The sequence below is a fragment of the Brassica napus genome, chromosome C4, assembly GCF_020379485.1.
Source record: "Brassica napus cultivar Da-Ae chromosome C4, Da-Ae, whole genome shotgun sequence".
Lineage (NCBI taxonomy): Eukaryota > Viridiplantae > Streptophyta > Magnoliopsida > Brassicales > Brassicaceae > Brassica > Brassica napus.
Genome location: NC_063447.1, coordinates 14375802 through 14389210, shown reverse-complemented (window position 1 = coordinate 14389210; position 13409 = coordinate 14375802). Strand labels below are relative to the sequence as shown.

Genomic DNA, 13409 nt, shown 5'->3' with positions numbered 1-13409 from the left:
AATAATCAAGTCATACATAATTAACTGCAATTCATATAATTAACATTCACAAAAATATTTACCTTTCAAAGTAACGGGTCACAACATCCTCGCAGTTGAGCAGAATATAAGTGTGGGCACTATGTTTATCCTCTTCACATGACCACCATACTTCTTTCGTTTTACCACCAAACCGTGCAATTTCGCAGAAAATGTCAGGAACACCATCAATTGGATATGATGTCGGTACTCCACCATCATCATATCTTCTAGGAACTCTTTTCCTCGTACGAACAGTTGGAGCAAAGTAGTATGATGTGAAGTTAGATGTTTCGGCTGTCAAACTTCCCGCAACTATTGAACCTTCCACCTTTGCAAGATTTCTTGCTTTCCCCTTCAAATGTTTCATCTGTCGCTCATACGGATACATCCATCCGTTGTGAACAGGTCCACGAAGCAATGCTTCATACGGTAGGTGGACAACTAGATGCTCCATGACGTCAAAAAATGAAGGAGGAAATATCTTCTCCAGGTTGCACAATATGATCGGAATGTTATGATGAAGTTGTTCGATGACTCCTTCCTTGAACGTACGTGTGCTGAGATCTCTGAAAAAGCGCTGATGGCTGTATATTGCAAAAGTAATCAAATTAATAACATTTCATAACATATGTATATATATTAACGTTTTATAATTACCTGCAAGTGCTTCATGGACATTTGCTGGAAGGAGCTCGGCAAAAGCAAATGGAAGTAGTCGTTGCATAAACACATGACAATTATGACTCTTCATTCCGGAGAACTTTTGACCTCGTTCAACACATCTTGACAGATTTGAAACATAACCATCAGGAAACTTAACTTCTGATGCAACCCAGTCAAACAAGGTTGTTTTGGCTTCTGATGACAACCGGAAGATGGGAACATGAACGTTTCCATTGCTCTTGATATGTAACTCACTTCTTGAGCAAATATCAGGTAAGTCCATCCTTGACTTTTTGTTATCTTTTGTCTTCCCAGGGACGTTAAATAATGTATTCATGATGTTCTCAAAAAAGTTCTTCTCAATATGCATGACATCCAGATTGTGGCGTAAAAGAAGATCCTTTCAATAGGGTAGCTCCCAAAATATACTCTTCTTATGCCAATTGTGAGACACACCATATCCATCAGGCATATTTCCAGGAACATGCCAATTTCCTCCAACTTTAACTGTTTCCTGAGCTCCGTAATAATCAATGTCTGCTTCGATCTGCTGGCCGGTGAGATATGGAGGAGGACCGTCTCTGACAATTTTTTTGTGCCAAAACAATGTCTTATTTCTTCTGTACGGATGGGCAAGTGGAAGAAAGCGACGATGACAGTCAAACCAACAACTCTTCCTACCATTCTCCAGTTGAAAAGCATCTGTCTATCCAAGACAATATGGACAAGATAATCTTCCATGTGTTGTCCAGCCAGACAACATCCCATAAGCAGGGAAATCACTTATCGTCCATAGCAGAACTGCTCGCATCGTAAAATTGTTTTTCAAGGAACAATCGTACGTCCTCACCCCTTCTGACCACAATTCCTTTAGCTCTTCTATCAACGGTTGAAGAAAAACATCAAGAGACCGTTTTGGATGCTTCGGCCCAGGGATTAATATGGTCAAAAATAGAAATTCTTGTTCCATGCACATATCCGGCGGTAAATTGTACGGCGTAAGAATGACTGGCCACAAAGAATATTGTCTACCAGACATTCCAAATGGACTAAATCCATCGGTGCATAACCCAAGATAGACATTCCGAATATTTGTAGCAAAATCTGCGTGTACCTTGTTGAAATGTTTCCACGCTCTTGCGTCTGATGGATGTGCAACCTCACCATCTCTCTGGACATGTTCCGCATGCCACCTCATCGATGCAGCAGTCCTCTCAGATTGATATAATCTTTTCAATCTGTCTGTAATTGGTAGGTACCACATCCTTTGGTACGGTACCATATTCCTCCCACGGCCTTGCGGTTTGAATCGTGGTTTTTTGCAGAATCGACACTCTTCTAACTTGTCATCTTCTTTCCAGTAGATCATGCAGTTGTCGATGCAAACATCAATCATCTCCGAAGGCAACTCAAGACTATAAACCAATTTCTGAATCTCATAATAAGATTCAGCAGACACGTTGTCTTCTGGCAAATACTCTTTAAACAACTCCGCCCATGCATCCATGCAATTCTCAGGTAAATTATGATCCATTTTAATATTCATCATCCTAGCTGCTAGAGACAATTTAGAGAGACCTTCTCTACAACCAGTGTAGATTGGTTGATTTGCAGCATCTAGCATTTCATAAAACCTTTTTGCATCCAAATTAGGTTCTTCTACATTTCCAGTTCCATCAGCTATTGTTGTAGTTCTTTCTAAAAATGCATCACTAATCATATCTTGAACCCTATCATGATCTACCATCTGCTCATGATCTTGATGATAATTATATTCATTATGCAAATGATTCGGTTCTTCACTATGATGATCATCCTCAAAATTATTATTACTACTACTAGCTTCATTTCCCCCATAACCCTCTCCATGTTGATACCAAATGTAGTACTGTGGTGTAAATTCTCTGTTTACTAAATGCTTCCATACAGTTTCACTACGTGCAAATTTTGAATTCTTGCATTTCCGACAGGGGCAGAACATCTTACCGCTTTCCTGTGTGATCGGTGTACAGCCCGCCTGGTGCATGAATGTCTCTAGCCCGCTCAGAAATGCGTTCGTCACCCTCCCGTCGGAATCTTTGTGCAAATACATCCAACTCCGTAACTCGTAAATACTACCGCCACCGGCCATTTTTTCTTAGATTTTTTTTGAAATCTTTTTTTTTTCTGATTTTTTTTTTCGGATTTTTTTTTCTCCCGTTTGTGTGTTGTGAGGAAGAGGGTTGTGGGAAATGACATATATATAGAGAAATTTTCGAGTTGGGTAGTTGAAATATAACAACGATTTTACAAGGAATATTTTACATGGATTTTACATGGTTTTAACATATTATTTACAACGACTTTACGACGAAATTAGGTAAGTTAAAGCCCATTGAATACACGTTTTCACCTAAATATAACGGTAACATGCTTCGCTGTAATGTCGATGTAATGATTACGACGTATTTCTCATTCCACGTACATTCGTCGTAAACTTACATGGAGTTTACGACGAAATCAGTTCGTCGTAAATTTACATGGCGTTTACGACGAAAGTTAGATTCCTCGTAATTTCGTTGTAAAGACCATGTAAATTTACGACGAAATATTTTCGTCGTAAATGTTCGTTGTTATGGGCACGTTTTCTTGTAGTGCCTTACCTTATCTTCTCCTCAATCATGGATTATTCCTCTCTGTTTTCGAGATCCATCTTCTCTCAGAGTTACCGTCAAGATCCACCGTCTCCGTCCAGATCCGTTGTCTCCGTTCAGATCCGCCGTCTCTCTCTCACGCAGCCGGCGACGAAAACGGATTACAGAGAATCACGATTCAAAACCTTCAAAATGTTGAGTCCTGTTCAAGATACACAACTCGTATGTCTCTAATTAATGCATTCTTTTGTTTGTCTCGAGTATTTTTTTGATTTTGTTCTCTTATCAAAAAATCAAACAAGATTGCTTTAGACTTCTCATTTGAACATGTCAATATAAGAGAAACAATTTTGATAGTGAACAATATTGAGTTTTGAAAACTTAAAACCATTTATAAATCTAGGTTTCAAGTAAATTCTGTTATCCAAAAATAGAATACGGTTAATTTGGACTTGTCATCTGAATGGTTCCGGCTAAGAGAGAGATTTCTCGATAGTGAACACTGCATATTAAGAAATTATAACCCCTTATAAATCTGAGTTTTAGGATATTGTTGATAATACAACTCAACAATTTAACAAGATTTTATACCATGGTATATGTCTATAGAAAAACATATAAATATGTGAACTCAAGAAGTCTTGTGTTGTGTTATCCTATATTATTTGTAAGTCTGTTGTCAAAATACACTAACACTATGCTTGGATAAGGTATCTTTAAGCCATGATTAGAAATTCATATCATCATTTTTTTAAGTTCATATCATTGTTGCTTTAGCTTCTCTTTTGAACATGTCCATTTAAGAGAAATAGTTTCGATAGTGAACATTGAGATTTTGACAACTTAAAATCCTTTATAAATCTGGGTTTCAAGTAATTTTAGGATTTTCTTCCTTCTGTTTATCCAAAAATAGGATACGGTTGATTCGGATTTATCATTTGAATAGTTCCGGCTAAAAGAGAGATTTTCCGATAGTACACTGCATATTAAGGAATTATAATCCCTTATAAATCTGGATTTTAAGAAATTGTTGATAATACAACTCAACGATTTACAAGGTTTTATAAAAGAAGTTCTTAAACAAGAGTTCATCGTATATGTCTATAGAACAACATATAAACGTGTGAACTCAAGAAGTCTTGTGTTGTGTTATTTGTAAGACTGTTACCGAAATACATGAACATTATGCTTGGATAAGGTATATTTAGACCATGATTAAAAGTTAACATCATCTTTTTATTTTGTCTTGCAGTTAGATATCAATGAATTTTGCACATCTTCGTGATTACCTCCGAGGATTTATGAAGCTGGAACACAACCACTAGACAATCCAAAAGTGATTTTTCAATCGGTGTCTTGGTCAATAATGTGAAGCCTTTTATAAAAGATTATAAATGTAGTTTTACTGGGGTTTATAAATTTATAAATTAGAGATTTGTAGAGACTTATAATATGTTGTTTATTCTTTGTTACATCTTGTGGTTAATACTGTGTTTGGATTCTCTGAGGAATACAAACATTTGGTGACCCCAACACATCATGATCTTGATGACATGGATTTTGACAGTGTTGTACAATTAGTTCAACAAGGATATAAAATGAAGAAAAGTTATATGGGAACAAGGATTTGTGGATTTACTTTTTGCAGCATATGATATAGAGCAATAACACATGAAAGAAGATAAAAATGAAGAGAAAATAAAGCTTAAAAGCAAATAAGAGTTTATAAATCATTTATAAAAGTTTATAAAACAATCTCTAAAGTTTATAAGCTATTTATAAAGGTTTATAAATTATTTGTAAGGGTCTCTAAACCATTTATAAAGGTTTATAAATCAATTAATAAAGTCTATAAACCATTTATAATGAAAGTTTATAAACAATTTATATGGGTTATGTATTCAATTTATAAGGTTCATAGGTTTCAGAACCAATTAAAAAGTCTCTTAAATCATTTATAAGAGTCTACAATAATTTATAAAGACTTATAAAACCAATTTATAAGAGTTTGTAAAATAGTTTATAAGGGTTTATAAGGATATATAAATAATTAATAAGAGTTTATAAATCATTTATAAAATTTACTAAAAACAATTTATGAACTTTATAATTTGTAAACCTTTTAAAAAGGTTTACAAATTATTTGTAAGAGTCTATAAACCATTTATAAAGGTTTATAAAACACATTATAAGAGTATGTAAAATAGTTTATAAGGATTTATAAGAGTATGTAAATAATTAATAAGGGTTTATAAATCATATATAAATGTTTATAAAAACAATACATAAATTTTATAAACCATATATAAGGGTATATAAATTATTTATAAAGAATCTGTAAACTTTTCATAAAGAGTATGTAAACAATTTGTTTGTTCATGGCTTTATAAAGTATATCTTTTGTCTGTATTTTAATCATTTTATATGGACTCCTTACTTACCTTCATAATTTAGACACTGAAAACATCTAAAAGACATGTTTCTTTACTTGAATTCTGGATACAATGTGTTATTTCCCTTCTTGTTCTCTCTTCCGTATAAGTTTCCCTTCATGTAATCCATTTGGTCACATGAATATTGGCACACAATCTAGACCATTCAACGTCAACCTAACCAAGCTTGATTTCTATTACAAGAAACAAAATGTAGTAAAAATGAGTAGTCTCAATTACTTAGCCGCAGAATAACAGGTCATTTCATAGAAAGAGCAAGACTATGAGTTGAAAGGACTATATAAGGCTCTCTCATCTGAACATTAGAGATAATTTCTTGTTCTCAACAAAAAGTTGTCATTTTCAAAAATAATCTGAGAACATCAAGGTTTCTCCACATCGCACTCTTCTCTTTTGTAAAAAAAAAATATTGCAGCCAAACTCACTTAGATTTCCAACTAACCTCTTCAACTCTGCAAGTCTTAGGAGAGATATACGATTGTTTTAGTATAAGAGATGTCTGAAAAGATGAGAGAGAAGATGGTGTTAAGAAGCCAGCTCTGCAACTTTTATAAAGCTTTATAAATCTGTAATTCTTCGATCTCACAAACCTGTTCAGAGTCTGAAATGGACTTTTCAAGGGTCCAATAATCAAATCATCATAGTAATTAAGATGTCAATCCATTTCTAAGAGTTTTGAATCAAAGAGAATTCAGGTTTTCAATTAAGCTAAATGCAATCAATAAGATGAGTGGTTTCAATCAATCTAACAGGTTTCTAAAGCAAGTAAACAGCAGCTTTCAATCAGTTGGAATAAGGAGGAATCATGGGCATAAGATTTTGATTTCAGATGACTAAGATTAAATCTAAAATGATAAGGTTTCAATCAACACATTCCCCTAAGTCTAGATATCAATTCTAAACAAGTTCTCTTCCAAGATAAAAGCTCATTTACTCTCATGATCAAACATCAAATTCTTTTAGTTTGTGTCAATCAAGCAATCATTAAGGATAGATCATTCAACTTTCCTAACTCCCCTAACATCAAATCCCTTTGGTAGGGTAATCTAAGAGCTTGATGAGTTGGCTCAGACATTTCATCGAACACCTTCCGGGCAATGAAATGTCTAGAGTTCTAAACCAGCATGGCCAACTCAAACTTAGCATTAAGATCACTCAATCAAGCAAGGAAACACATTAATCTACTCTAAAAAATTCTAGATCATCACTTAATCATCCTAAATCATCCTAACCCATGAATCCAAAGATGACTACTCACTCATAATCATGGTAGACACTAGATCATTAGTTGATCCAAATCTAAACATGATTAATGGTCAAAGTAATCAAGCAAAGATAAGAAATTATGATCAAGATTAGATCTTTCACCAAAAAGTGGCTTTTGATTAGATAGAAAACAAGATAAGTTCTAAGATAAGGTCTAAAAAGTATTTATAGTGGCCTAAAAACGAGCTGGGTCGATCCAACAAGCATGGATTGACCCAAGATAATTTGGGTAAAAAGTTGGTAAAAACAGAAGTGCAGATTTTTCCAAGTGTCGCAGCTGGTTTTTGACATGTCATTTGGCCGCTGCAGAAGGCCGCTGCACACTCCAGCGGAATGTTTCTTGTTGTTTGGTCGCTGCATCTTCCAGATATCGGGCAGGGAGTAGTGGATTTCTTCAGCGGCTTGTCTTGGCCGCTGCATTTGGCCACTGGGACAGTTGGAAACTCGTCTTATGAACAAAAATCACCTTTCTTGTCTCTATACCATCTCCAAAGGTTCCAAACTCACCAAATATCATCTCCATCACCTAATAGAGACAAATGTATATGCAATGGACCTAAATCTACTCTAAATGCATCTAAATGGACAAATTGAGAACTAAAATGATTGCTAAAACTATGTAAATACACAAGATATCAACTCCCCCAAACTAGAACTTTACTTGTGCACAAGTAAACTTTCAAGGTGAATTAGAATAAAAGTTTGAAAATGGGAGCTCATAACCAAAAGACACAGTATCTAACCTTCGATGTAACATCCCAAAGAAAACATAGCAAATAGCATGATCAATTTTCTTAGTGCACTCTAGCTTCTCAAGGCCTATCAAGAATCTTTTGTCTCTACACAAGTTACATTGTCATTCAACCAACAAGTTCCTTAGCCAACTCTCACATTCATTCACACACACACACACACACAAGGTGAATTCTTGCAAATGGATATTTAATCTCAATCATTTGGCTTGGTGAGAGAAGATGGTCTAATGTGAAGAAAAATGGATTTCAATTACATTATTTATAGTGACTCACACTCAAGAATAGGAGAAAGATCATTATGCAAAATTTATCTAAGAAAATGAGCAATTCATGCATACAATGCTTATTCTCATCATTCTACTCCTTTCCTAAGTAGCTTTAAGTTCTACCCTTCTTTTCTTTCTTTCTCAAACCCAAAATACTCTCACTTTCATCTCTCACCCATTGAACTCTCCTTTATTTCCTTTGATTTAACCAACTTTGGACTTGTTCTTTTGAATTTAAACTTTTAGACTTAGCTCTCTTCTTTTCTTTTCCCCAACTCAACTATTGTTTCTTTGATTCTTTTTTTTTTTTGGGAGGGGGTTCTATTGATACTTTAGAGCTTTTCCTTTCTAATTTTATTTGTCCCTAGGGGTTTCTTACTTTAAATACTCTCTTTGGTTCATCTCTTTCACTCAATCTCTCTCATTCCCAAGATCAAAAGAATTTAAGGTCACAAACCCAAAAACCATCCTAGAGGCTAGCTTAAATGAAGTCCCAATGCTAGCCAAAGATGAGAACAACCCCATTGTCGCTCCTAATACTCTCAAGATTTTGCACATGACATGCTATCAATAAAAGACCTCACTCAAGCAAATTAATGTTGCATTCAAAGAATGGTGAGGGTTAATGGGTATGGAGTGCCATTTGGGTTAACAAAGATTGGTACAAAAAGAGAAAGATAACCCAAATGTGTATAATATCCATGATCAAGTATGCAAATGTCCATATGCAAGAGAAATTAAGTTCATTAAGTCTAGTTCATTTCTAGTTGGTTTCAAGAACAATGTCAATCATCAAGCAAGCAACATGTTTCAAGAAGAGTTTTCAAGGCTCGAAGCTTACAAGCTTTTTCAAGAGATGTTTAAGCTACTTGATATGTTTAGTTAGGATGTCAAATTGAGTTCTAGATATGTGTTCTTTACAAGGTTTCTCCCTATTCATGAATGCAACTTATATGCTCTAGACTCAATCCTAAGAATGCAAGTGATGCAACTACATGCTTCTTTTTGTGTTTTTTAAATTTTTCAATTTTTTTTGGTTTTTCTATGCAAATATGTATGTACAATGCAAGACTCAATGCAATATCATCAAAGCAAACATGATCAAATACTTGGTACCTCCCCCAAACTTAGTTCACACAGTCTCTGTGTTAGTAAATTGAAAGAGATACCTAAAAGAAAGAATAAATGCAAAGAAAAACTGGTATATACAATGGAAAAGTTGGAGTGGTACCTCAAGCGGAGAGTGGAGAAGAAGGATCCTTCCCACTTTCAAGAGTGATGGTGAGGACTTGAGAGAGAAGCTCTTGAAGCTTGATTGGATCATCTTGGAGCTGCGGAGTGATGATGGCCTTTGCACTTGAGAATGGTGTAGACTTTCCCTTGCATTTGATCTTGTACTCAATAGCTCCATCCTTGAACTTCATTGGGTGAAGAGTGAGAGTGTGTGGCATCATATCAAAAGGTGGAGGGTGAGGTTCTTTCTTCATCTTCTTCTTGTCATGAGCAGCCTTTGTGGCTCTACTCACCTCCTCCTTTGTAGCACTTTCCAAGTGCTCATCACACATCTTTTTAGAAGACTCTCCATCAAGACCTTCTTTTCCACTAACAACCATTTCATCCTTAATTTTTTCAATTGAAGGTTCTCCACAAGTGATGGTTCCATAGTACTCAGCATTCATCATTGGAGATTTGATTGGGTAGGAGACAACTTTGTTCACATTGAGGAGTGTGACCTTCTTCTTGGCAAAGTCAATGCATGCTCCTACTGTGTGAGAAATGGTGTGCCAAGGATCAATGAGACTCTCTTCTCAGTTGCCATCTTCAAAACAGTGAGATCAATAGGGATGGTGCAGTCTCCAATCTTCATAGGGTAGTCTTTGATTAAGTCTAATGGAGTTGTTGAAGAAGAGTCTCTAAACATGAGTGAAGATGTGTTTGGCTCCATGTTCTCAATCCCAAGACTCTTCACCATCTCCATTGAGATCACATTCACACTTGCACCAGAATCAACAAGAGCATCATCAAGTGTGAACTTACCAAGGGAGCAAGACAAGGTGAACTTCCCTTGGGTTTCTAGTTTTGGAATAGACTTTGGTGTGACTGGTGGATCAAGCTGCATAGTAGAGATGTTTAAGAGCTCTCCTACTTCTTTTTTGTGAGCTAGAATGTCCTTGATGAGCATCATTTGGACATGAGTATCATTTTGACATGAGCATCATGCATATTCGATATCTGTGGAAGCTTGACTCCTACATCTCCCATGTCTTTTCTGAACTTGGAGATCACCTTCTTTTGAGCTTTAGTGAGGAACCTTTGTGGAAATGGGAGCTTGTCGTAAGGTGATTGCTCAAACACATGAGCTTCTTCTTGCTGAACCTCTTTCAATTGCGTGACAGCTTTCCCAATAACTGGTTTCTCAGCTTTGTGTCTAACTGGTTGCAAAACCTTTCCTTCAACCTTCTTTACAGTTTGTATCTCAACCCTTTCCACAATCTTGTGTTCAACCTTCTCCACAATATGTGCTTCAGCCTTGGCAACAACTTATGTTCCATATATGAGTCTTTCAATCTGATCTTCCTCTTTCTCATGATTACTCAACTCAATCTCAGAAGTAGTAGAGAGGATAACATTCCAATACTCTTTGGGATTCTGCTCTGATTTTCCTGGTAGAGATCCCATTGAGCTCTTGGAGGTTGAAGGCATAGAAGCAAACTGATTCTCCAAAGTCTTGAAGTGAGAGGAGAGTTGTAGGAACTTTTTGTTGAGGTCATTGTAGCTTCCATCAACTTTGGTGTGAAGGTTCTTCGGCTCATATCTAATGTGTTTCTCTCTTCTAGTTTGGGACTCCAAGATCTGTTTCAACATTGCATCAGTGCTACTCTCTTGTTGAGCAGAGGTAGAAGATCCGGCTTGGCATTATATAGACTGATTTCCTTTGGAGGAGAAGCCTTGAGAGTAGTTTTCCCTAGCTTGGTAACCACCTTGTTGGTTATTGTAGAAGGGCTTTTGTTGGTAGTTGTTGTACTGAAAATTAGGTTCCTTTTTGTACCATGTCCCATTAGCATTCACAAAGCAAAACTCTTTCTGACCTTCTAAACCATCAACTTCACTAACCATAACCAGCTCTTCTTGTCTATGATCACCAACAAAGTTGACCTTCTCTTGTTTGGCTTTGTTGGAGAGAAGCAAATACATATTCTCTTGTAGAGCTTTCAACTCTCTCTTTATGTTCTGATCATCTCCTCCAATGCCTCTATTGCTCCTGTCGTGGTCATCACTGTAGACTGAATCACTCTTAGCCATATTCTCTACAAGCTCCTTAGCATATGCCTCACTTCTCTCCAAGAAGAATCCATTGCTAGCAGTATCAAGTTGGCTTCTAAACTTGGGCAAAGCACCTCTGTAGAAAGTACTAAGTAAACTCTTCATATTGAAGGCATGATGAGGACATTGAGAGATGTAGCTGTTGAACATTTCCCATGCTTCCCCAAAGCCTTCAAGATTCCTTTGATGAAATCCAGAGATTTCATTCCTTATCTTAGCAGTTCTTGAAGTAGAGAAGAACTTGGTGAGGAAAGCTTTCTTGCACTCATCCGATGTGGTGATTGAATCTCTTGAAAGGCTCTTCTCCCATGTGTGAGCTTTGTTGCCCAAAGAGAATGGAAACAACCTTAGCTTGAATGCATCTTCAGAGAAACCATTGATCTTTGTAGTTCCACACAGCTTATCAAAGTTATCCAAGTGGTCTAGTGGATCCTCCAAGGCAAGACCATGATACTTGTTGCTCTGGATCATGTTTATCAAGCTTGATTTGATCTCAAAGTTTTTGTTTTCCACAGCTGGTGCTCTAATGCCAGCTCTATGCCCATGGATATTGGGCTCTTCATGGGTGCCAATAGCTCTAGCTTGGCGATGTTGCTGTTGTGGCCTAAGGTTGTCAGCTCCTTGGCCATTACCTTCTCCATCTTGAGGCTTATTCTGATGTTGATCCATCACAAACCCCAATCTGTCTAAGTGAGCATGTTGCTCTTCTTCTCTTCTCCTCCTTGCAATCTCCCTTTCAAGTGCTCTAATGTCTTCAACTCTTGGAACTAGGTCTGTTGGGCCTTTGCTCCGCAAGTTCATGCACCTGAGATACAAAAGGCTAGGAAAGAGAATCAGTAACTAGATATAAGAAAATAAGATTTACTCTCAAGCAAGAACCAAATCTCAATGTCAAAATCAACTTAGAATTGGCAACGGTGCCAAATTTGAAATTGACTTTTTAAGGGTCCAATAATCAAATCATCATAGTAATTAAGGTGTCAATCCATTTCTAAGAGTTTTGAATCAAAGAGAATTCAGGTTTTCAATTGAGCTAAATGCAATCAATAAGTTTCCCTTCATGTAACCCATTTGGTCACATGAATATTGGCACACAATCTAGACCATTCAACGTCAACCTAACCAAGCTTTGTTTCTATTACAAGAAACAAAATGTAGTAAAAATGAATAGTCTCAATTACTTAGCCGCAGAATAACAGGCTATTTCATGGAAAGAACAAGACTATGAGTTGAAAGGACTATATAAGGCTCTCATCTGAACATTAGAGATAATTACTTGTTCTCAACAAAAAGTTGTCATTTCAAACATAATCTGAGAACATCAAGGTTTCTCCACATCGCACTCTTCTCTTTTGTAAAAAAAAAGATTGCAGTCAAACTCACTTAAATGTCCAACTACCCTCTTCAACTCTGCAAGTCTTAGGAGAGATGTACGATTGTTTTAGTATAAGAGATGTCTGGAGAAGATGAGAGAGAAGATGGTGTTAAGAAGCCAACTCTGCAACTTTTATAAAGCTTTATAAATATGTAATTCTTCGATCTCACAAACCACATTCTTGTTCAGAGTCTGAAATGGACTTTTCAAGGGTCCAATAATCAAATCATCATAGTAATTAAGATGTCAATCCATTTCTAAGAGTTTTAAATCAAAGAGAATTTACGTTTTCAATTAAGCTAAATGCAATCAATAAGATAAGTGGTTTCAATCAATCTAACATGTTTCTAAAGCAACTAAACAACAACTTTCAATCAATTGGAATACAGAGGAATCATGGGCATAGGATTTTGATTTCAGATGACTAAGATTAAATTTAAAATGGCAAGGTTTCAATCAACACATTCCCCTAAGTCTAGATATCAATTCTAAGCAAGTTCTCTTCCAAGATAAAAGCTCATTTACTCTCATGATCAAACATCAAATTCCTTTGTTTTGTGTCAATCAAGCAATCATTAATAATAGATCATTCAACTTTCCTAACTCCCCTAACATCAAATCCCTTTGGTAGGGTTAGCTAAGAGCTTGATGAG

General features: G+C 36.1%; 1 non-coding gene across 1 annotated transcript; it reads left to right on the top strand.

Annotated features, from left to right (window-relative positions):
• Nucleotides 1-11490: 11490 nt before the first annotated feature.
• On the top strand, nt 11491-11597 carry LOC125586667. The gene has a single exon (XR_007323203.1). It is a non-coding gene; the product is annotated as a small nucleolar RNA R71 (small nucleolar RNA).
• The last annotated feature ends 1812 nt before the right edge of the window (nt 11598-13409 follow it).